This window comes from Cygnus olor, chromosome 14 (genome assembly GCF_009769625.2).
Source record: "Cygnus olor isolate bCygOlo1 chromosome 14, bCygOlo1.pri.v2, whole genome shotgun sequence".
In the NCBI taxonomy this organism is placed as follows: domain Eukaryota; kingdom Metazoa; phylum Chordata; class Aves; order Anseriformes; family Anatidae; genus Cygnus; species Cygnus olor.
The window spans coordinates 11,450,344-11,476,773 of record NC_049182.1 but is presented as its reverse complement, the minus strand read 5'-3'; the positions used below and the strand labels follow the sequence as shown (position 1 = coordinate 11,476,773).

The window sequence follows — 26,430 nt, the reverse complement described above, 5'->3', positions numbered from 1 at the left end:
ATGTGTTAGAACTGGGGTTTTCAAAGAGATGCACCACCTTACCACTCCTCTTTGGAAGGTGATCTGCTCCAGCCCCCGCCACCTTATGGAAATCAGTTTCCCTTGAAGCTGGGGAAAGACAACCCTAAATCATTAGTGATTTCTCAGTTCCTTTCTTATTGTATGTATACGACCTTAGAAGCCTTTGCAAAATAAGCGATGCAAACAAATCCAGGCCAGTATTCAGTGAACTGCATGGACGTCCACAGAATCCCAGACAGAAAATCTGAAGTAGAGAAAATGACACATGAAGCAGTATGGTTAAAATTGCTCATTGTCACTTGACTCTTGCACAGTCCAGCTACTTCATATTTTCTCCCAGCCAATTTGGCTTTCCTTGTTGGTTCACTTTATGATGAATGTTTTGATTATTGAAGCTTAATATCTCCCTCATCTGCTTTTATGGGGAAAATGTACTGGAATCTCCTCCTCTCAGAAAACTCCTACAGAAAGTGAAGCAATGACAAATGGACCTCAAAGCATTTCTTTATCATCTGCTTTATCAAGGCTCTGATCTGGGCATGGTCTGCAATAAGGCTAAGATTTGTCGTCCAGCACTAAAACGCTTGAAGGGATCCGATAGGATGAAAACCTACAAATCTGCCCCTATCAGAAAGTAAAATCTAATTACAGGAATTCACTCAGGTAAACAAACAATTCCAAAACATGTCCAGATATGCACAGGGTGATTCAGTCCAATGACAAATAGACCAGACATGACTCCAGCCACTTAAACTGACCACAGCACTTTTCACCCCCCTCTCTCAAATTCCTGGAATAACAGACATTCTGTGTTGTTCAAACGAACAATATTTATTTTATTCTTACGTAAAATTGTACAGGTTCTGCAGATATAAACATAAGTAAACATTACCTCCTTTCACCAGTGCTGTAACACACAACAGTAGCACACACAAAGAAGGAGGACCATGGTGCCTGCATTCATCTCCCAGTTCTGTAAGACCTTCCCAAACGAGTCTACAGAAGTCAAGCATCTTGGGTTTTGGTCTCCATCAGACCAAGCACCTAAAGCCAACTCTACTTCACTTTAAAACATACCACCACAACCCAGTTTTCAGAGGTGTTGAACTACAATGGTTGTAACCAGCATTTTCAGTATTTGACAGCCAGGACACTTCAATTTATGTAGCTAAATATTTTGAAATATTGACAACAAACATTCTCTTTTTAGTCATCAAATTGTCTTAATTTTCCTAGCCAAAAGGTTGAATTAAGTACTTGGTGACAATGAGCAGAGGACTGAAAGGAAGCACAGAGGATTACAAAATGATGAGCAGCAAGGGCATATGCTAGATTCAGGAAGTTGATTTATTTCCATTTTAGCTAACGCATTCAGAAACTTACATCTTTGTCTCTTCACAGATGGTGCTAAACCAACTTGCCCTACTGGAACCATTATTGACAGCATAACTGAGTCATGTCCATTAATCCCCATGAGGAGGCGTGGGTAATTCTGGAAAGCTAGTGCTAGGCAGACATAATTTAGTACTTTCCAAACAATTTGGAAAGCTGAATTCGCATTGTGGGGCCACAAAGCCAAAGATCAGCTCTAGCCAAGGCTATGAAAAAGCCCTACCTAGTTCTCTGTCAGGAAATTTCATGCAACCTTCTTGACATTTGAGACAGCACTCTGGGAATTGCTGAGATTCACTGGGGATGAGGACTTAACACCCATCCTTCTACAAACTCATCAACCCCAGGAGCAGGGAAAAAAACACATGAGAAAAAAGTGATACAAGTCATACCACAATTCTTTGCAGCAACAACAGACTTAGGATGCAAAAAGAACAAGATCAAAAAACATATCAGGGAAGGTTATTAAATAAAGACCAACAAAAAGCACACCTAATTGCTCCCTAGTGCAAGCCAACCCTAAAAGGAAGTGATATCTTCCAAAGCATCTTCCTAGAGGTTATGCTTTTGTGTACTTATTCTCTGAGCATGAAGTTACTTGCGCAAAGGGTGGGAAGCACATGAGAAGAACATTACTGTATTAAGAAGAATAGTCTTTCTAGAAAGAATAGTCTTTCTGCCATCCTCACACTATGCTGCATGAAGCCAAAGGCTTTAAAGTCCATGCAGCACTCAACAACCACTGAAGGAATGTTTGAAGTGGTGATTTTTGACCGGCCGTGTGAATTTTCCCTGCTCCCTAAGGTCCTTTCCCATTCTTGCAGGGTTTGCAGCTCTCTGAAAGCACTGGGAATCAAGGGCCCTATTATGCCTTTCAGGCATTAAGAATTCTGTTTCAACTGAAGCACCTTGCTTCCAAAGTGCAAATTTAATTACCCATAAAGGTAAGATTTCCTGATGAATTTCAGATGCAACCAGCCATCATAAAGATCCATCTCACCAACCCCCTGTGTAATGGGGTAACCTAATTGTGAATGATAATTTTAACAGTATATTCTGGAAGAGGTAATTGTGTTATACAGACAAAACTATGAAGAAATTATAGAAAGAAGCTCCTGGTGTGCTTTTTTTCTATCACATTTCTCTGTGACAAAGAACAGTAAAAGCAGTAATTGCAAGGTGAAATATTGCCACATGGGATCAGATTTTGAGGGCTGCATCCACTCACAGCAACAGTCAAAAACACGCTTTTATCTGCCTTGGTCTATGTTCATATTGTGCTTAAGGACCTGCTTAGATCTCAGAGCATCACACATGCCTAACTAGCCCAGGGAGAAGGTGGCTCTCCTAGACCTCCATGTTATCTCAGCACAAGATGACTCAGAAACCTGGACTTAATAAAAACATTTAAACTCACAGTTGATCATTGGGATTGGTGATACACCTGCTGGAAAGAACTTGGGCACAGAACAATAATTATTGTTGTCAGGATACTGATTTGTTCTGGGAACATCAAAGAGCTCCAAAGGAGCTCTGATTTAAGGTGGGGCTGCATGAATCCAATGTGCTTACAGCACAGACAAGGAAGACAAAATGACTCTACCTGTGCTTTGGAGGGGGAGGAATGGAAGCAGAGTGTGCCTAGTCCCAGATCGTCAGTGGTATTTCAGTGTGGGATGTGGACGCCTGAGTCCCACCAGGTCTTCAGGCCTGACGATGCAAGTACTTTGTAGACGTGGTGGGACTCCACATCCCACACTAACAGTACATGACTGGTGAATGCAGAGGGTGTGCAAGGGCAGTCAAAGGACGAGTTAGAAATTCTGTCTGAGAGAAACTATGTTTAGCACACAAAGGAAGCAACAAACCATTTTCAGTCCCCAGTAACTACAGAGCCAACCTCAAACTTTTTGTAAATCAAATCAAACTTGATTTAAGAAAGTGCTGCCAGCAGATCTATCCCAGCACCTTCTCTCTGTAGGAGAGCCTATGAGCACCAAACAGAAGTCTCGTCAACTCAGAGATGTAACCACTAACAAGCTGTGAGGGCAGACAGCCAGCCAAGTACTGACTAACCAGCAACAGCAGTGGATGCCCATAACAGCGGCTACAGGAAGTTTCAGCCCCAGCTCTACACTGCTTAAAGCACATTACCTTGGCAGTTATGGCATAGCCATTGCCTTTCTCTAGATGGAAAAGTTAATGGCTCCTCCACTTATGTATTGGACTGAGTAGGCAATGCTGACTCAGGTGGTCCTGCAGGCTCAGTTCTCTAGAGTCTGAAAGGACTTGGAGGTCTGTTTGAAGCACTCTTATTCATGTAGTGAGTTGGAGGTACAGCCATCAGGTATGTTTGGGGGGTTGCTATAAATTGCTTCTCCAGGTTGTGACCTTATATGCCAAGGCAAATAAATGGGAGTTGGTAAGTGATGCACAGCAAGGAGAGACTGGAGACAGTTTGGTGGTCAGACCTCTTCCAGAATCCTCACTCCTCCTCTTCGCAAGTTATGACCTCTTTGCAGTTCATATGAATGAGAGTAAAACCCCATCTTGGTCACTCAAAGTAGATCACAGATTTTCTGTGTAAGTGGCAATTGCTGGATACCACAGCAAGAGGCTCAGGTGACCGGTATGGACAATAGGGTGAGCAGGCTGGATGGCCCAAGCAGATACATTGCAAGCTGTGAACAGACCCTGAGGCTATGCCCTGTCACTAAATGAAGTGAAGGCACTTCCTTGTTCAAATTAGAACTTCCTAGAGCTAGCAAAGCTCCCATCTGACCTCACACCAGATTTTGAAGCTCCCAATCAGTTTAGCAGACTAGGAGAGGTTCCCCTCTCCCTGATGTAGGGGATCACTACTTGGCTGTCCTCTCCTCATCTGGCTGTGACTGAGCTTGGGCTTGGATTGCTGAATATTCCGTGCTCCTAAGAGGCTCCCTGATGTCTTCTCCAAATATATGACATCCACCATATGCAAAGGGAAAGGCCAGGACTAATTCACTCTCCTCCCACATCTCTTCCTCAACGTTACCACAACATTCCACCTTTCCTTCCGCTTTTCACACACGTTTGCTGCACTCTCACAATTTCTATTCCTCTCTTGGGCTCTCCTTCCCCTCTGTTCCTATGCCAGTCAAGCTGTGCTTACATACACATGATGATTTATTCAGCTCTAGAAATTACAGCTGACAAACAACATTCTTCAGGAGGAATTATTTTTAAAATAAATACTTCACTGGACCTTGTCTCATGGCTGTATTCCATGAGTTCAGATGCCAATCACCTTCATGCTGGAAACCGGACAGTACCAGAGCTGCGCTTCAGGCAGAAACTAGAGATCCTTCCCACCACTGCCCAAGGCCAATCCATTGCGTGGGGCAAATGAGCTCTCCTTCTGTCTTAATTTCCTTTTCCACCTTTTGCATGGCCAAATCCTCTGTGAATCCAGGGCCCTTAACACTTACCTTCCAGAGCCAGAGTTGAGCCATCCCCAAACCCTTTGCCCATGCTAACCCTAGGTGGACTTGGCTCCAGACTTCTTAACAGCTTTCGGATAACACAGGAAAATATAAAGATAGTGTTATTGGTTTGTTGTTGTGTTTTTTGTGTGTGTTTTTTTTTAAAGCAAAAACAAAAACAAAAACTGTTCTGCACCAGTGGAGGGAATAGAGGTGAGGTGAGAGAGGGAGGGCTCTTTCTGTATCTCAATAAGAAAGAACCAACAGAAAATGGCTTCATTAAATAGCTGCTTTAGTGAAAAAGAATTAAAGGAAATATTGACTGTGAGAAAATCTTATGCCCTTTGTGGTTCTGGAAGACCTGCATCTGAGCACCATCGACAGACCCTATATGGATTTTTCTGTGTCTCTGCACAGATCCCCACGTGTGGAAAGAAGTTCCTTCTTTTGGTCATTTGAGCAACTATATGATTTGCTTACAAGAAAGCAACTCTATTCATCATTTGTAGTGTCCAGCTGAAAAGATGCTCATGGGAATTTTTTGCTGCACTGTCAGATAAAGGCAAGGCCACACAGGTGGTATGATAACTGGCACCAAGTGGGAGCTGCCCACAGGCTCCTCCATTGCAGTGAGCTCTGAGTCTGCCCTGCAGCCAAGGGGGCTGTGCAGCGCAGCACAGCCTGAAGGCCACACTGGAGGTGCAGCAGTGTTGGTACACACAGGCTCACTGTGATCACCGACTGACTCCTCCACATACAGTGGCTCCCAGTCAGCATCACTGCATTCACCGCTTGATTCACACAACATTTACATTTCCGAAGGTATGCTAAGTTACAAATGATGTTCATAATGTAAGGGCTTCTCAAGCCCTAAGTACAAGGCCCAGTAGAACAGACATGGTGTGTTCAAGTTCACTGACTCCTCCAATAGCATGTCTTCCACAAGGCTCCCAGTACAAAAAGTTAGCATAACCAGCCGTGCAACAGCAGGGTTCACAGCATTTCTGTCAAGTGCTGCTGAGCTTGTTTTATGAGGATCATGCTGCAATTTATACATTCTTGTGGAATTTCATTTGTCTTTGGTTGAACTTTTCCATCTGCCTAAACATGCCCAGCGGGAGCTGAAGGTGCCCACACAATTCTTGTAGTGTTACACCTGAGTGACAAGACCCACAGCTCTGCCCAGCTTGCGTCCCATCCTGCTTCTGTTTGGCTGGCAGCAGATGATGAGCTTTCCCCTGTGCACCAGGTTTGTGTGGGCACACACTCCCGCTTCTTCCTGTGTTTGATAAGGACACAGCTCACATCATCAGGCCCTGTTCTTCTCCAGTGGTTATCACTTCTTCAGCTTCCCCCAGCACAGCCCCACTACACAAAGCTCAGCTGGCACCATCAGTACAGCCTGCTAAACAACGAGGTCTCTTCTCCAAAGATGAAAGCAGACACCCCTCCTAGGGTGGGGTACTCAAAAGATCTGAGTTTCAGAGAGGAAGGGGGACACAGAGAGTCAGACACCCAGGTTTTGATTTCATTTACATTGATCCAGGCATAACAGCCATGGGAGCAGCTTCGCAAGCGCAGAACACCCAGCAGAGCTTGCAGAGCAGCTCAGGAGCCTCTCCATGCTGGGAGTGGTCTGCCTTTCCAACCCGGAGACAACAGTTGCACCACTCTGTCTCAGAAGTTTTACAAAACCTTTTCTTCCTGGAGGATGCCAGTGTTGGTCTCTGATAAACAACCCGTGGATCCTAAGAGTGTGTACACAGAGAGTCTTTTCCAGTAAGAAGGACAAAAATGTAGTAGGGTTGTGTGCTTCTACAGCTCACAAATTGGTGACAGCATTAAAGTCCTGCTACTTTTTAACACCAATAAGGAAAAAAAAAGAAAGGGGGGGAGGGGGGGAGATTTTTAACTGAGCATTCAGATTTAACTGAGTCATCTTCTTCTTTACATGAAAATCACTTCTAATCCTGACAGCCCGGGCAGAGCTCCCTGATTCACACACAGCCCCTCTGCAGTCATTGAAGCTCTGAGCACAGCAATTTCTTAGCTCCAATCTTGCTAAAGAGCCAGACTACATTTAGCTTGCATTACAACTTCTCCTTCCTCTCCCCACATGAAATCCCCAGAAGGGAAGCTGAGCTGCTGCATACACCAACAGGCAGAAATCACCTTGAGTAATCTGGCCACAATCAGCCACCAGGACACTGTGCTCAGTTGACCAAGGACCATCAAAGCAGAGAAGGCAAACCATTTTCTCATCACAAAACCTAGGTATCCAGTTGTGGAATATGACTGATGCTCAAAGTGCATTGATGCTCACCTCAGTTCCTGTTCCTCAACAGAGTGAGCCATGAAAAGGCCACATGCACACACACACACATACACACACACACCAGTGACCTGCTCTCAGGTGAGCCACTTGTGAATCAATGGGACATTCCAGAGAATGTCTTCTGCTTCCTAATGGAGCAGGTCCCTTTTCTTTCATTCACAGAAAGTTAACAGCCCTCTGGGCATGCCTTACCTGGAAAATGTGCCATTGGGAAGGCACAGAGAATTTTCTGCTGCTTTTTAAAGAAACTAAGCAACTGGAAGCAAGAGAAAGTCAGCACCGGTGAGCAGACAAGCATCTGAGAATCACCATTTTTAACAAAATTAGTAAACAGAGACTGTGATGTTATTCCCCATGTTCCAGACAAGTAGAATCTAAATGTTTCCGAGCACAATGAACACAAAAGCACCACAGGCCCAAAACCACACCATCACAGAGACCACAGGCTTGTAGCAAAGTATTAGAGGATGGGGCTTGGCAGGCAGGCACAATGCAGTTATTTTGGAGTTAATGTGGTTGCTTTTGGTGCCACCACCAAAAAAGCAGCATGAGTGAGTCCAAAAACATCACTGAGCACTGTGGCTGTTAGACACTCCTGAAAGATGTAGCAGCTTGCTAGAAAAATCCGCTCCTCTCCCAAACAGAGTGACAAAGGAAACAGGTTTTTCCCAGATGCAAGGTTGTCAGACTTCACTGCCATAACACCAAGGTCTCTGTTGCAATGGCCTCCTGGACAGAGAGCACTTCAGCTCAAAGCTTCTCTGCCGGCTTGAAGGGATGACTTTGTTGCATCCAGGGAGATGTCATGCATACGTGCTGTTGGAACCACTCTTGCTAGTGAATGGAAATCTTTCCATGTGGCTGCTGAGCCCGGTGCTGCAGCCGTCACTCGCTCCATGCCAGACTGAGTCATTCTAAGTAACAACTACTGATGTCAAACCGGTCTCTGGGAATCAGTTCAGATATGCACAATGCAAGGATATGCTTACTTTGAGTCACAGTGGGTCAGAGCTGTACTGGCTGACCTACAGGTAGCCCCACAAATGGGATTGCTATGAAGTGGAAGCTGAAGGCACTTTTTGTTTTATGCTGATGGATGTCACTCACATAAAGAATTAGCAAATAAGACAAGTATAGGGGCCAAACAGTGTCAGAGCCCATTTCTCCTCTTTTGTTACGGTTATTCAATATGTGTAAGGTTTTATGGGAATAAAGAGACAATTCCAAATCAGCCAGGTGAGAGAAGCATCAGGGCCTTTAGGTTGTTGACACCCAGATATTGCAAAGGTGGAAGTCTTCACTGCACACAGTCAGGGCACCACATGGATCTAGTGCACTTCAGCCTGCAGCCTAGACCCTTTCCAGAGGTACACAACGCTGCACAGAGCTGATGTGCTACAGCAGTCCTTCCCTGCCCATGGTGCCAGGCCAGCCCGTTCCCTAGCGTGCATCCGGCTGTCTCACCCTGTGCGGCAGGCGCAGCTGCATGTGTTTAGTTTACTCAGAGTGGCACTGCAGGCGGAACAGTGACCTTTCTCATGAAACCGTAGAGGAAACGAAATTCCCTCTTTCAAAACTTTGTCATGTCTCAACTAGCTGCTCTGCAAGTAATTTTTACAAAAGGAGGAGGGAGCTGTCAGCTGAGACCTGTCAGTGACCAAGAGCACAAATCACACCAGCTCCCCAAGCCATGGAGACAAAAGCAAAGCACTTGGCAAGGCAACTGCTAACCCCACTGCCTTGGTGCCAAGCTACCCAGGCTGCCTTCTCCAGCGGGCTCCTCAGAGCAACATAGACTGGGGAGAGCTGGCAGCCCCTGTGACAGGCAGCAGGGGAGGGCTGGGAAATCAAAGAAGGGCCATTTCCACACAGAAAAACATTCCCGTGCCTTGAAGCAAGCAGGAGCTTGTGCCTAGAAGCACATGTCCCATCCAGCCTGCCTTGCTAATGTAGCAGAGTGCCTTGTTGCTCTTATATACACAACCATGGCAACACGAGCACAGGCAGTGTTGCTGGATGAACTGCATCTCCTGTCCTGTGGAGTGAAGCCACTCAAAATCTAGACCTGGGGGAGGTCTGACTTCTTCCTCCCTACAGCCAGAGCAACAAGTCTTGAAATGTTTTTGTCTTCATTTGTCAGGACCCCAGTAACAGAATTTGTATCTTTGTAAGAGAAAAGCTGATGGCTTGCAAGCGGCACCATTAGGAGACACTGGAAAACAGAAGACTTGGCACATGAGATTAAAAAAATAAAGGAGAAGAGACTATTACCAGCACTGGAGAAGGAGAGCTATTCCCAAAAGCATCATGCTCAACCTCCTTGTTTCAAAAGCATGTGTTGACCAGGGTAAAAAATGCATCTCTGCAGCCACAGAAATATGTGTAGGGAAAAATCACCACCTCCAGCTTCATTTGAGCTCTGGGCAGCTGCTCATGGCATGCTGACGTCTCATAGCTTGTAGAAATCTGTCACTTTGAAGTCATGCTGACATACGAGGAGTGAAAAGCAAGAGCAGTCTCACATTTGCATGCTAACACTAAATAAAGCAAGTTGCCAAGATACGTTACTGCTCTCAAAGTATGCTGCTGAACATGATCCAGGTCTGCATAGACATTAGACACAAGCATTCATCCCTTATTAGCACTATGGTGCATTGGTCATTCGCATACAGATACCTCTCTTGCCTTTGCCAGGTTCTCGCTGAATTTTGTATCGCAATTTCTATCCAAGTTACCTGCAGGCAGGGTACTGTAACAAGATTAATTTCCTAGTTCTTACAGGTCTTAGGACTGGATTTTCCCAGTCTTCCAGTAAAATACAGCCTCTTGCTCACTTTAGATCAATACATTTGTGTACAGAGGATGAATTTTACTTACCCATTAAGACACTCTTGCAAAGCTCTAGAAACTTTGTGCCAGACTTTTAGAGGTTGATGGCACAAAATTCTCAAGGGGAGAACATGTCCTTTCAGTTGGATCTGTCTACTTTTTAACAAATCTGTTCATCAGCATTAATTACATGTTTGCAGCCTTTTCCCTTTTTTTTAGTGGGTTCTTTTGGGAGAGGATTATGAATAAAAGGAATTCCTAAGGAGTTAGAAACCCTCTTTAACACATGCCTTAGAAAGCTTTGTCAGTGCTAGCTGAGGGCAGACAGACGTACCAGCAAAACACTTTTCTTTAGGTCAACAGCAGTTCTGACAAAATGCTGCTCCTGCAGAGAGGGTGGCAGGATTAACCCCTTACATCTTATGGCACTGTATCATTAAGGTTTGTGTGATGCCCTGGACACGTACTGAGTCAGTGTTGTTCTGCATCAGATCTCAGCTCTGCTTGGTTCACTGATATCCTATGATGTAGGCCCAGAAATCTGTCCTCGGCATCTCTGAGTCCCAGAGCCTCAAGCTGTGGATCAGGTCTGGGGAGGACAGCGACTACACAGCTTCATTTCTGAGTGCTTTAGCCACTGACATCTGATGGAACAAAGCACCTTGTCATTGGGGTCACAGCGTCAGGACCATGACAGCCAGGTCTTCTGCAGCCCAGGCAGGGAACCCTTGCAGCTAAGGCAGCAAAACAGGTCCCTTCATAAAAGGGATCATCCTAAAGGTGAATCTCTATTAATGGCTACCACTGAAATGATTCAAGCTGGCAATAAAATTGCACGCGGTCCCTTATCAGAGTCATTAGCACTCTGCAGGTATGAGTAAAGGTTTACCACACAGTGCTCAGAGCAGATTTTAGGTCACTAGGAACAGAGGGTGAAGACATTCTAGCTCCAGCTGGGATTCTCCAGGAAGAGATTTGGGAAGAGAGTTTTCCAGCTTGTGGTAAGGAAGGAAGATCTGATGAAAGTGGCACAGACATTGATGCTTGGCAAAACTAAGGAAAGATTACCCAAGGCCTGAACATGTAATATGGAAAATTTTAAATTTAAATTTGAAAAAATAGAAAATTTGGAATTATCAACTTGGGAAACAAGTTTAAAATCTCCCCAAAACCTTAGGTTCCTCCACAGCACAGTTCACCATGGTAAGTTTCTTTCCCTACTCCTAAAAGCTTCCTTCCCAGGAATCAAAGTGTTTTAAAACATGGCAGGTGTGTGTGCCTTGCCTAAAGGGTGAGCCTGTAGGGTTGAAGCACAGGAAGCAGCCTACACACCTAAGCCTTCTACCTGAGAACCAATACCATCTCCCGAAATCAGGGTATGTAAAAACATGTTTGTCACACCCTTGACTGTGTTGCTGGGATATAATTTAATGGCTGAGCTATGCTTCAGCTTGAGTTAAATTCAAGGTTCCTGCAATAATGACACCTGAAGCCTTGCTGGAAGAGCTGTAAAGTGCTCGGTGCTGGTCCTGACATTTTCCCTTCATGACAACCACATCCTTCTTCAGTCCACACAGTTAAGGTTCTTCCTCAGAGAGAGTCACAGGCCCCAGAGCCCCTCCTCACATCCTCACACACACAGTGTGCCCCAGTGTCCCAGAGCATGTTGTGCTGGGGAAGCTCACTAGAGGGAATTAAACCAAATACTCAGAGTGCAGTGACAACCAGCTTGTAGATCAACTCATCTATGGGACTGGCACAGCATGTCTAGCTAAACATCCAAGAAACCATATCTGTAAGGGTTCATGCAACTCTATTTTGCCGAATGGAATAAACAGCAATGGTAAAGTTTGTCATTCTTGGGAGAAAAGAAAGAGGTCCCTACCCACCTCAACAGCTCCAAAATAACCCTTTATTGGTTCAGATGAGTCTGGACCTCTGAGCAATTCTGTCCACATTTTCTTCTGCCCCTGGTCAGTCTGAAATACCATTTCTACATGAGACTTTATGACACTGTTATATTCCTTCCTTGCACGATATATATACAGTAGAAATAGCAGTGGCTTAATCTGTTCTTCTCAGTCCTATTGTTCTCTAAGGACCTTCCGTAATTATCCAAAATGAAGAGCAGAGCACAGCATCATTTCTCAAATAGCTCAGTCTGTTTCCAATGGGTTACTGACCTTATCTGGAAGAATTTGCTTCTAGTGAAGTGTCTGAGGAGCCAGTGATTCTCTCAATAGGGCAAGTGCAGCAGCTCTGTTCTGAGATGGACACAGGTTGACCACTATTGTACTAGCAACAGAGAGCAAGCTCTCCCAAGCCTTCCAAGAGCCACACACCCCAAAACAGAAAGAAACAAAAATACCATCTACAGTGAAAAAGGGAAAAAAATAAAAATACTTTTCCAGTGCCCTATTACAGACAAGCACAATCACGTTTGGACAGGAAGCTTCATTAGCAACCTGTTAACTTTGGTGAGGTTCTGTGTTTTGTTTTGCTTGTTTTGTTTTAATAAGACATATTGCCTCTTTCCAGACTGGTTTGTTTTGGCTTCCTGTGCCAGTGAGCCAGGGGAAAAAATATATCAAAAATATGATCTTTTTTCCTCTAGCTTTCTTTCTTAAAGCTGCTGAAATGACACAGACCAACAGCAATTACCACCCCGTTCTTAATCCCTGGTTTGAATATGAGAACTGAAACTGAAGTCCCTGGAAGCACACAGTTGAGTAAATTGAGCCACATGCACACTGATCTTTTGAAAGCCAAGAGATCAGAAGGAGGTTGATCCTCCAAACATGTGGTTATTCAGGGACCAAGAGAGTCCATTTGAGTAGAGAAGGTTGTTACAACTGCTCTTTTAATTTCAGATCCCTCACCATTGCTGTGGCTTTGTTGTACTTCCAGAGCTCAATACCCAGATTCCAGCACAAGTTGCAATAACTTGACAAGTAGCATGGTATAGCTGAAGATCAAGGCTTAAGAGTCCAGAAAGCCGCTAAAGCAGATGGGAAGTCAAGGGGGAAAACAGATGGGGGAATTTTATTGTGAATATGTATGAACACTGGGAGAAAGCAAAAGCAGGAGGGGGCAGGATGGAAATCTAATAACTGAACACTTTCTTTTGCAAAAGAAATGTAATTCTCTGGAAGTGCTGGTTGGAAGGCTCATTGAAGGATGGTATTCCTTCCTCAAGTGCAAGATTGGACCATCACGAACTCTAGATATGATCACCCTTGTCTGGCTCCCTCTAGAAAAACTCCAAAAATGGAGATCCCCCAACTCTGGTAATCCCCACTGACCCACACTCAGGCTGCCCTACCTGGGGTAAGAGCTACCACAGACATACAGAACTTTCAGGCTGACAGGACACAGCTCCCAATGTGTGCCACCAGTGCTGAATGGCACTCTGGGCAGCAAAGGCACTAATAACCCTCATGCTTATTTCTGGACTACCCTTCACCGTATAACCATAGCCTACCCTGCTCCCCAGAAAAGCAGCTACAGTCTCTTCTGCCATTTGATCCTGCAGACTCTGGCATCCTGCCAAACTTTTGCATTGATGGAGGAAAAATAAGCATGCTGTAGTGTTTATAGAGATGGAGAGGATTAAAACCTTTAGTGAGCAGCTAGTAACCCAAACCAGAGGTGCAGGGAAGAGATTGTGTGTAATGGCAACCAGAGTACAGAGTGGGATATTAAAAGCAGATTAGGATAATTTCACGTGCCAGACACCAGGAGAGATCTTGCAGTCCAAACATGCTTGAACTTGCTGATAAACCTGTTGCCTTCACTGGATAACCACCAAAGCAGGCTAAAAAGCTGGGGCTGCAAAGCAAACACCAGGCCTGATAACAGGCATTTAATATTTATTAGTGCTGGGTTATGAGCCCCTCTCTCTATACTTCTACCTTTGCTAACAGCACCAGCTCTTCTGTAATCCCACCAGGAGAGAGGCCTTTCCCTGGTCAAATGGTTTGTGTCAGGCTGACACCAGACGCCTCTGTGTCTCACTGAAAGGAGCAGTTTTATGGCCAACTGCCAAAATTAGTTTATAACCTGTGACTGGTACCAGCAATCGCTATGTCTGACTGAAGGGAAGGTGCCCTGATCTCAGGTCTATGATTATATATGTCAGGAGAAGAGCTAGCTGTATTATCAGGCATACTAATTTGGGATAGCTCACATTGTCATATTAACCCCTCAAACTCAGGACACACTGCAAAGAGCATATGCTCTGTAGTGTACAGTGGGGAGAGCTACAGACACACTGCAAAGTGCTTGTCCTATTGTCATCCCAGCCTCGGTTGTACAGGCAGCCAATGGTCTGTTTTCATCAGAAATAGTCTCCTCTATACCTACACCCCTCTCTTTGGACCTGAGCAGTTATTTCTGTAGACTGCTATGGCTTGTGGAAGAGCAGTGTTTTACATCCCCTAGCAGACAGCCTTAAGTGCTAAAGAAGTCTGCATTGTTTACACCAACACTAAAGTACTAGCCCTATTTTATATATCTGTTGTCATCATTAAGTGGTCTCATACCCATGAAGTTAGTGACAGTATACAGCCAAAGTGGCACTGAAAGTAACTGCATCCTGGAGAGGAAGAACAAGTAATAAAAGGACAAAAATTCTTGTTATACCCACGTTAGATCCTTGATATACCCAAGTTAGATCAAGGTCAGATTCACCAGCCCATGGCCTGTGGATCTAGAGAACTGCATTTGCTAGCACTTAGCACCTTCACAGAGAACAGGACGCCACAAAAAGATGAAGCAAGTGAAGGACTGAAAGCTACAAGAGTTCAGAAGCTATCAATACAAGCATGAAGACTCAAGGAAAAGGGCCAGGGGAAAATGTGCCAACAGAATAAGGGAAAATCCATTGCATTCAGTAGTCATAGCAAGCAAAATGGGCATACTTCAAAACTCACTTGGAATACTGGAAAGGAGAATGCTATTGAGTAATCATGAAATAAGAGGAAACTCACAGCAAGCAGACAAGGTCTGCAGAAGAACCTCTAGGGAAGTAAAGCCTTCTGGCAAAAGCAAGGCTGTGGCAGGAAGTTGGACATCCTCAGGACAGTCAGCTCCTTCTCCTGTTTGTCCATTGCCATACTAATGGAGATTGGACTTCCAAGACAAGTTGCTGACAAAAAGATCTGCACATAGCAGCATCCTGCAATGCTAAGCAGTGTAGCATAATGGTCCCCACCACTATTTCAGTTTCTATTTCAATCTACCCAAGATGTAAACTGTTAGATGCCCTAGCATGACTGGATATCCTGTTGTAGTGCCCCCTGGCCTGTCCCAGCCAACCACCACAAAACTTTCAAAGAAAACTTCAGACAGGAAAGAAGAGAAGGATTTTGTCCAGCCCTTCAATAAAAGATTATCTCTACCCATTCCACATACTATAAAGCAGCCTTTCTGATACACTAATACAAGCAGAGTAGCTAGTGTCTTTGCTAATCCCACAGAGCTGCCCCACCATTTCATTCCAGCCTGATATCCACTACATTAACTGAAAAATAAGAATGCCAATGTAGCAGAAAAAAGAAAAAGAAAAAGAGAAAAAGAAAAAGAAAAAGAGAAAAAGTAAAAGAAAAAGAAGAAGAAGAAGAAGAAGAAGAAGAAGAAGAAGAAGAAGAAGAAAAAGAAAGAAAAAGAAAAAGAAAAAGAAAAAGAAAAAGAAAAAGAAAAAGAAAAAGAAAAAGAAAAAGAAAAAGAAAAAGAAAAAGAAAAAGAAAAAGAAAGAAAAAGAGAAAGAAAAAGAGAAAGAGAAAGAGAAAGAGAAAGAGAAAGAAAAAGAAACAGAAAAAGAAAAAGAAAAAGAAAAAGAAAAAGAAAAAGAAAAAGAAAAAGAAAAAGAAAAAGAAAAAAAAAAGAAAGAAAAAGAAAAAGAAAAAGAAAAAGAAAAAGAAAAAGAAAGAAAAAGAAAAAGAAAAATAAAAAGAAAAAGAAAAAGAAAAAGAAAAAGAAAAAGAAAAAGAAAAAGAAAAAGAGAAAGAGAAAGAGAAAGAGAAAGAGAAAGAAAAAGAAAAAGAAAAAGAAAGAAAAGAAAAAGAAAAAGAAAAAGAAAAAGAAGAAGAAGAAGAAGAAGAAGAAGAAGAAGAGAAGAGAAGAGAAGAGAAGAGAAGAGAAAAGAAAAGAAAAGAAAAGAAAAGAAAAGAAAAGAAAAGAAAAGAAAAGAAAAGAAAAGAAAAGAAAAGAAAAAAGAAAGAAAAAAAAGGCCTCTAGTTTGCTCTAGAAGGATATCCTGGTTAAAAGGTTCCAACATGGCCTTTCTACACCAGCCAGGGGTAATTGTTACTTGTATGTCAATATCCTCTTGGGCAATAGAAAGATGCATAAGAAAAGCCCACATATCCTGCAGGTTGTGTGGTCAACACAGCGGAAGGACCATAGTTTGTTGAGTTTGACTGTTTTTCTAGAAGATGTACCAATACCACAATAATAAACATTTGCAAGGTCATGTTTTGCTCTGTGATTTGTATCAATTACATAGCTAACCACTATACAGCACAGGGTAAACAAGGAAGGAGAAAAATTTTATGCACTCCACGTTTAAGTGATAATAAGAGACAATAAAACACTTGAAGAGCCTTTTTTCCAAAGACCAGCCTGCTCACTTTGCAGGAGTGGCTATAGCAGGGCAATAAAAGTACAACAGGTCCAGACAACAGTATCCAGGAAGAGGCTAACAGAGGAGTCACAGTAGCCCCCGGAGGAGCAACAAGATCCTTGCATAAGTTTGCCCAATGCCCTGGAGACACTAACTTAAAATAAACAGGAAGACTTTCTAAATGACCAGAATTATGATTTACTAGGTGCAACAAATTTGCTAGGAGAACCCAAAGTGAACCCAGAAAGGTAGCAGCCTGTTCTGGAAGACAAGTTATACTGTTTGTGTACTTCAGGGACATGGGCATGGGCTGCAAGGTCCAGGAAGAGTGGAAAAATCAGACCTACAGAAAGTCTCAGCAATGCAGAGAAGCAGTTTTGGGGACACAAGGGCAAACTGGAACATACCGAGAACAATTTACCATGACAGGAACAGTGTAGGTGACTGATAGGCTTACTCTCAGGAGTGACTCAATGTGGAGGACTGGGGAGAACACAAACATAGGAAGTAACATGGATGAGGGTGACTGACCCCAGAGAGAAAGCAGAAATGCCAATTTCTGAAAGGTAAGCTACGAGCTTTGGTATGAATGCCACTTGGAAGGCTGAAATACAGGGGGAAAAAAGAAAGGAAAGGAAAGGAAAGGAAAGGAAAGGAAAGGAAAGGAAGGAAAGGAAAGGAAAGGAAAGGAAAGGAAAGGAAAGGAAAGGAAGGAAAGGAAAGGAAAGGAAGGAAAGGAAAGGAAAGGAAAGGAAAGGAAAGGAAAGGAAAGGAAAGGAAAGGAAAGGAAAGGAAAGGAAAGGAAAGGAAAGGAAAGGAAAGGAAAGGATAAAGAAAAATAAAGAGCAATAACAGGTCTATCAGTATGTTCAAGAAGCAGGCCTTAAGCAAGCTCCCTTGCTGCAGAGGAAAAGGCAGTAGGAACAGGAAAGAACCAATACAGCTGAATTATAAGTTATTGGTGGAGTTCAGAAGGAGGAACTGACACTTGGTTAGATTACAACAGGCAAGAGTTAACATCCACCTCACAACTACAAAGCTGAAAAGCCAAGACACTCAGATTTGGAGGAATAGTTGCAGCAAGAAACTAAGTTTCTAAGCCCATAAGTTGTGAGAAAGAGATGGCATGTCCACTGCTCAGAGTTCCAATACACTATCAGCTGTCCTGGTTACATGTTGAAGGTCACAAAGACCAGTGTGAGAAAAAAAGCAGTAGCTGATGGAGCACAACTATTATCAACTACAAGAGGACAAGATTTAACCCTCAGATAAGGCAAGAGCAGAGTAAGCAGTTCTTTTGTATGAGAAAGGTTTCCAATGAGATGTGCTTGATAAGCCTTATCTCAGGGCAGGGATGCAGGTTGCTTGGTTTGCCAGAGGCAACCAAGTAGCCTTAGAAGGCCACAAAGAGAGCAAATGAAGTGCTGCTTTACAAAATGGAAGAAAAGAAAATCTGGGGAATTACAGATCCATTCACTTAGTTTTCATTAACATAGGCACTAGAGGCAAGAAAGGAAGGCTGCAGTAACTAACAGTAACTAACTCTTCAGACCAGCTCAGCTTCCCTAGGCTGCCAGGGGAAAGGACTTTATAGATAAGGAAAAGCAATAATCACTTCTTGATGTTAGTAAGATTTTTGCTGTTTGTTTAGTGATAGTGTCCTAAATAAACTAAGGGAGCTTCTAATGGCAATATGATGGGAGAACATCTAGAAAACACATTCAGTGAGTAATCATACTTACTGTCTTACAAAGACACATCAAATGAGGATTCACAGAGATGGTTTCTTGGTTCACCCTAATTAGCCCTTTTACTTACTGCCTGATAACAGAAAGGAAGCAAGTTTACTAATCATACAGATGGTGCCAGCACAGAAGAGGCTGCCAGTATATCACAGGACAGGCTTTGGATTCAAACGAATCTCAAGAATTTGGGAGATTAAGTCAGAAAATAAATAAGAAACAATTGAGTCAGTGTGAATGTAACACACGACATCCCAGCAGGGCAGTCAGTCCCCCAAACAGGGAAGGGCCAGAGAAGGATCGAGAAGGTATTGTAGAACAGAGCCTGCACATGGGGACCCCACGATGGAATGCATAGGTACAGACAAGGGAGTGGGATGGTAACTTCACTCTTCCACCTTGTACTAGCACAGGCTTTGTCACAGTACTAGGTTCAGTTTTGGAGATGATATTTAAAGAAAATCAGAAAGATGCTTTCCACTTCCATAAGCCCACAACCTGCCCACATTTTCAGTCAGGTAGGTGAATTTAAAAGCCTCGTAGCCGAGGTGTCCAGCTCTGGTTGTTAAAAGTGATTTTGTTTCCATAACATACTACAGGCGAAGTCAACCTCCCCACTTTTCCAGATTCAGATCTATCTATATCTCTTCCATCCCAGAATCCCAGAATCCTTGGGATTGGAAGGGAATTCTTGATATCATCTGGCCCACCCCCTCTGCTCAAGCAGGGTCTGCTAGATCTGCTTGCCCAGTACCATGTCCATATGGCTTTTGACCATCTCCAAGAATGGAGATTCCACAACCTATCCAGGCAAACTCTGCCAGTGCTTGATCACTTTTGATCACTCCCACAGTAGAAAAGTGCTTCCTGATGTTCAGAGAAAACCTCCTGTGTTTCAGTTTGTGCTCACTGCCTCTTGTCCCGGCACTGGGCATTACTGAAGAGAACCTTGCTCGCTCTTCTTCATTCTCATTCTTCTTCATTCTTCATCAGGCATTTATATGCATGGATAAGATACCCCTGAGACTTCTCCAGGCTGAATCACAGAATCACAGAATCATCTAGGTTGGAAGAGACCTCCAAGATCACCGAGTCCAACCTCTGACCTAACACTAACAAGTCCTCCACTAAACCATATCACCAAGCTCTACATCTAAACGTCTTTTAAAGACCTCCAGGGATGGTGACTCAACCTCTTCCCTGGACAGCCCATTCCAATGCCTAACAACCCTTTCAGTAAAGGAAGTTCTTCCTAATATCCAACCTAAACCTCCCCTGGCACAACTTTAGCTCATTCCCCCTCATCCTGTCACCAGGCACGTGGGAGAATAGACCAACCCCCACCTCGCTACAGCCTCCTTTAAGGTACCTATAGAGAGCGACAAGGTCGCCCCTGAGCCTCCTCTTCTCCAGGCTGAACAACCCCAGCTCCCTCAGCCGCTCCTCATAAGACTTGTTCTCCAGACCCCTCACCAGCTTCGTTGCCCTTCTCTGGACACGCTTGAGCACCTCAATGTCCTTCTCATAGTGAGGGGCCCAAAACTGAACACAGTACTCAAGGTGCAGCTGAACAGTTCCAGCTCTCTCAGCCTCTCTTCATATGAAAGATGCTCCACATTCTTTAGCAGTCGTGGATCTAGTTTGCTTGGGGACTTCCTAACTTGCTCCAAACTCTTCCCTGTTCTCGGTGATCTGGGATTGATGAAAGATCGTCTTACTGGTAAAGGCTGAAGCAACAAAGGCACTGGGTACCTCAGCCTTTTCCATGTCACTTGTCAGCAGGTCCCCAGCACCATTCAGCAGCTCTTCCACATTTTCCCTAGTCTTCCTTTTGCTGTGTATGTACTCGCACAAACCTTTCTCGTCACCCTTCACATTCCTTACCAGATTCAACTCCAGGTCAGCCTTGACTTTTCATATCCTACCCCTACAAGATCAAACAGCAACTCTATACTCCTCCTGGACCTCTTGTACACCTCATTTTTATGTCTGAGTTTAGTTAGGAGGTCCTTAATCATCCATGCAGGTCTCCTGTTGCCTTTGATTCTTTAATCTCAGTTCTACCCCTTCAACTTTGGCTTATGTGGCCATGAAGTACAATTGCATCTGGGCCGGGGCAATCCCAAGCACAAACACAGGCTGGGTGGAGAATAGATCCAGAGCAGCACTGAGGAGAAAGACCTGGGGTTTTGTTGATGAGAAGCTTGACATGAGCTGGCAACGTGCACTTGCAGCACAGAAATCCAACCGTATCCTGGGCTGCATCAAAAGAAACGTGACCAGCAGGGCAAGGGAGGTCATTCTCCCCCTCTGCTCTGTTCTTGTGAGACCCCACCTGAAGTACTGTGTTCAGCTCTGGGGACCCCAGAACCAAAAGGACATAGACATATTAGAAAGAGTCCAGAGGAGGCCCACAAAGATGATTAAGGGGCTGGAGCACCTCTCCTATAAAGAGAGGCTGACAGAGTTGGAGTTGTTCATCCTGGAGAAGAGAAGGCTTCAGGGACACCTCATTGCAGCCTTCCAGTACTTAAAGGGGGCCTACAAGAAAGCTGGAGAGGACTTTTTATGAGGTCATATAGTGATAGGACAAGGGGTAACGGCTTTAAACTAAAAGAGGGGAGATTTAGGTTTGATATTAGGAAGAAATACTTCACTATGAGGGCGGTGAGGCAGTGGAACAGGTTGCCCAGAGAAGCTGTGGATGCCCCATCCCTGGAGGTGTTCAAGGCAAGGTTGGATGAGGCCCTGGGCAACCTGGTCTACTGCGTGGCACCCTGGCCCATGGCAGGGGGTTGGAACTAGATGATCTTTAATGTCCCTTCCAACCCAGAACAGTCTATGATACAATGATTCTATGTATAAACATTTGCTTCTTCTTCATGTCTGCAACTAGGTCTCTTTATGGGTATAGCTTCACTACTGCAAGCCACATTGTCTAACGCCAATGCCCAGCCCACCCGCTAGATTTATCTGATGTCATATTGAGCTCTCCAACACAACAGATCTTTTTCAATCAACCAATCATGGCATTTGCCCGTATTCATTATGTAAGCAGAGCAGATGAAAAAATCACAAAGGAAGTAGTGGTAGCTAAGACTCCCCTCTTACCCTATTCACCCATTTAAAGCCTTGCTGCACAACATGACATGTTTCAACACCTGCAGTGATAAATAGTAGCACAAACCAGGAACAAACACTTGGTCATGTTTATCCTCAAGTGTTCCTTGGTCGGACTGCAACCCACAATAGCGTTCGTTAACAAGTGTTAGACATAGTTACAAATTGCAGCAAACACAAATGCTCCGTCAGTGTTATTGCAGATTTCATTAATGATGATCCTTCGCATTTCAGCAACAGCCATTCAAGGATCTGAAAACATTTATATGACTCTGTGAGCCAAGTGTTACACTCCATGTGTGAGCCAGATGTTCACAACATCATTTTACAAACAAGGGAACGAAGTTCACAGGACTGACTCCAGACCCCTTTCCTCCTGCTGAGTAATCCACTGCCCACCAACTAGTCATAGGGGAATTATCCAATTCATGACAAGGCAGGATACCATTATGGTCTCTTTGTTTCCTTGCATTGTCTCTATTCCCTTGTTCCTCATCTTGTGTTTAGATTCTAGGCCTGGAGGGATACCTCTGAATGTGTCCATTGCAGCACAGCATGGCACATAGATGCAACTTAGCATTACTCAGTACAGCAATGTAAGTGGAAAGGGCACCAGAATCTGGTTAACAGAGAGGCCTTCAACATCTCCATCATATCTATATATGTGTTAAACCAGGCTCCTCACAAACAGAGCAAGCTTGGTTAATTTGCAGTAGCAGCAAAGCCAACATTGCTCTCCACCAGAGCATACAGTGCCTGTACTTGGCAGAGTCCTGGCTCCTTTCAAAACTGCAATTTCAAAACCCAAAAGAAAACAATTCCCACTTAGCAAACTGAACTTTTAAAAGTTCTTAGCACCTCCCTCTCCTCCCAGACTTTCCTGGCTGAGCTGGATGAGAGATTTCATTTCATCTAGAGAAACATCTATGTTTATGAAGCTGAAGAGACTGCAGCATTTCTCCTATATCCCACCTGCCAAACCGCTCTACCAGCTGTGTCTCTGCATCATGTTTTTACAAGATTAGAGAAAAATCACGTCCTGCTCCCTCTAGTGCCAAGCTGAGCACATTCAAGCAGTCCGGCCCCAACTCACACCACCACTGCAACACTTGTTTTTAGGCTCAACGGACAAGATTTTACACAGGACCCAATGAAACTCAGTCTTTTCTATCTGTAGTCTCTCTCTCACATCTTCAGTAAACCCAAACCTACCTTAGTGTTCTCTCTGAAGTCGCTGTTCTGCAAGGACAGGTCTCATCAAGCTCAAGAGGCTGCTAACAGGATTTGAAGAGCTTCACCAGTCCTCAGTTCAAATCTAGTCTGAGCTGAGAGTGACCTCAGCATAAAAGCACTGGGCAGCCTTGGTCACCTGAGCAGGGTCATTACATGTCCACTCTGCAACTGGCACTAACTGACCAGATAAAAGCAAGTACAGGAACCAAAAGCAGCTCTGTAGCAGCAAACAGCTATAACTCAACCAGGCATTCCAGCTCCCACATTCATTCCAGGGACAGCAGAAGGTTGTTAAACCCCAGGTCTAGTCACCATAAGCTAGAAACAAAAATGGATATTGCAGCTTCATGGATAAAAGCAGATTGTGCTGTGCAAAGAAAACAAATCAGGGGAGGCTGAAGTTAACATAACCATTGCCTTTCTTCTTACTCTAGACTATCAAGTAGCACAGATGGAGATCCAGTGTCCCAGGTGGACAGACCATGTACCGAGAGATTAGGATCACCTCACTTCTGCACACCCTGATGCAGACAGCATAACAGCTCTACGCAAGTCCTTCATATTCATTTTCAAATCAAGAAAAAAATAAATGAATAGCTGAAGAGGAAGGGGTCATTTCTTTCTAGAACTTTTCCAGTTTCATGGTTTATCGGTCTCTCCTATTATTGTAAGCAAATAACCCGCAGCAGTACCAAAGTCTTCTGGCTCAGGAATATAGCAATGTGTGGAGAAACAAAGTCTGACAGCCTTTTTCAGGACTGGCTGGTGCACACACATACACCTAACTACCTGCATGTCTCAGCAGTCCCTTTAACCAGCTCTAGGTTTTGTCCTGCAAACACTCACCTGAAGCATGCAATTGACTTTCCCCTTCTTGGGAAAATGTTTGCCCTCTGACCCCACCTATACAAGAGCCCAGGCCAGTGCTGACTCTTGAAGAAAGGAGGGTACAGGCACTGGGACACCGATCATGCAGCAGCTCACTTGCAAGACAAGACGCAGGCAGGTAGGCGTGGTGCTGGCTCTCCCTAGACAAACGATCAGTTGCAGGTAAGGGCCCTAACCCTGCATGACTCTGTGCTCTAGGACTGGTGTCTCAGTCCCTGCACATGCCTCTATGGCATATACTCATCCTTGGACTTTATCAGAGAGGCTTGTCAGGAGCCTTTGCAGGTACTGTAGTCCCCTCTTCCATGCACCCCATCACACAGCTAAACCCATCTTCAGTGAAGCCACAAACACCAGCAAGATAAAAATTAGATTTTTATCCCCTTCAGTTATGGGAAGTCTATATAGGGCCCGAAAGCACTGTCACCTCAGCCTGAATTTGCAAGAAGCCTGAAAAAGCTGTTCTGAAAGGGAAAAGCCATATTGACAGTGCTCAAAACACCATCCTACCTACACCGTGACTTCTCAGGGCAGGGGAGGATGGATGTATAACATAACTACTGCCAGCCCTCACCACTTCTGCAATGCTGGCTTCTTCAATTCACTTCACCTGCTTTATACCAAAGAAGCCCCTGCATAAACTCCCCCTCAGACCTGACAGCAGTCTTCCCCCCAGCAACCCTCTCTGCAATGCCATCCATGTGATGGCTGCCTCTTTCCCATGTCCACTAGAAAAACAGCACCAGCCACTGTGGTGTGGAGGAACAGGCAGGGCAATTAGAAAGGCACCAAGTAACAGAGGACACAGGGAAGGGAAGATCTAGATGTACAGAGTGAACAGGCATTGGGATGTGGAGGTTCCCCAAGGGACACAGGCCACAACAATGGGGAGGTGGCAATGGAAATTGGAAGGAAGGCCTCACAGCCCAAGGGAAACCATATAGCCTGCGGAGATGCAAGAGAAGGGGAGAGCATCTGGATGTCTTGCATTGGAACTGTGCACACATGGGGACGTAGCAACTATCACAAAACCCCACTTAGCACTGCAAGCTATCATGTGTGAAGAGGGTCTGTCCCACTGAGGCCATTCTTCCTTTGTGCGTGGCCAAGGCCCTTGTTTCACTCCCCATCACCAGAGCCACAGCCAGTCACTCTCTGGAGTGACAACACAGAGGGTGGCAGCTTCAAGCCCAAGCTTCAAGCCCAAGCTTCAAGCCAGTGTGTCACACTGTCCCCACAGCCTCTGCAGGACAGGGTGCTGGGTTCATAAGTGGGAGGCAAAGAGGATCACTGTCATCTGGGGAAGCTCCAACTTCCACAGGATGCAGCAGGCAGAACTGAGCCAGCAAAGCAGTCAGGACAGTTCCTAGAGGACAGGGAATGGTGGGTGGGAGAGTCTGCCAGAGACAAGGATGGAAAGAAATCATCTGCTGCTGTTCCTGGGAGCAGCTGCATAGGATGGGGATGATGGGTGTGCTTGTTTAACATCACTTATTTCTCAGCCCTAGAGATATTTAAAATAATAAAAAAAATAATTAAAACAATCACAGTACCACAGCATCTCTGTGTTCTCTGCAGACAGGAAGAGCAAGCTGTGGCCAGGTGTCCTTGGGAGCAGGAGAATATTTCTGCTGGGCTAGGTGATAATGACAGGAGACCAAACTGGGAGAATAGGCTGCTGCACAACAGACTGTCACTGAGATGAAGGGATACAGTGTGCAATATGCTGTCTCCAGGACCAGCATGTCACATGCTGACTCTTAGTGAGGCAGAGCAGAAAAGGAATATGCAGAGCCCTAGCACACATATGATGCACTACCTCCCAGTAGGATACCTGAGACTTGCCAAGAGGAATAGTCCGCATACACTGCACTGACTTGTAGCAGGGCAGGGCTAAAGGGTGACACACAGACTAATGGGACATGTGGGACACATCTCCCAGCAGGACACATGTAACATGCTGAATCCAGGCAGACAGGGCTAAGGTGTGATCCACTAGCTCCCAGATGATACTGATGGCCAGCAGGATACACTGATGAGCTGACTCCCAGCAGGACGCTTGTGATGCACTGCCTCCCCGTGGACCAGAGACCCATAACATGCACCAATTCCCAGTAGGACACAGGACTCACTGATTCCCAGCAACCCCATAACTCTTAATGAGATAGACATGACACACCAACTCCCAGCAGGACATGAGCAACACAACTCCTAGCAGGGCAGGACCAGTGTGCAAGGCACTAGCTACCACAAAGGTACGAGCAAAACACACTGCCTCCCAGCAGGGCACATCTAATGCACCAACTCCCAGCAGGACGCTTGTGAAGCACTAACTCCCAGCAGGAGTTAATGTGCAGTGCAGTAACTCCCAGTGGGACATACCTGATGCGCTAACTGCCAGCGGGACAAGTGCAATGCAGTGACTTTCAGCAGGACACGTGTTGCACTGACTCCCACCGGGACACCTACAGTGCACCAGCTCCCAGTGAGACACATGCAATGCAATGACTCCTAGCGCGGCTGGGTCAGGGGTGCCACAGGTTTCTGGCATGACTTGTAGGAAGCAGCAGTTGCTAGGAGGACAGGTGCCACGTGTGCCACACCAGCTTCCAGTGGAAAGGGCTGGCATGGAATGCACAGCCCCACTTGTGCCGCGCTCTCCATCCAGAAGAACTGTGGGGACTGTCGTGGCAGAGATGGAGTGCAGGGACAGGACAAGCTGTGTGGCTGCGGGACAGGGACACCATAGCAGGGCTCCCAGTGCCACCTAGTGGGGGAGACAAGATG

At 44.9% G+C, this 26,430-nt stretch overlaps 1 protein-coding gene across 2 annotated transcripts in view; it reads right to left on the bottom strand.

The window, feature by feature from the left end:
* Positions 1-26,430, bottom strand: part of NRG2 (neuregulin 2) — a 178,425-nt gene that overhangs the window by 115,049 nt on the left and 36,946 nt on the right. The window lies entirely within an intron of this gene.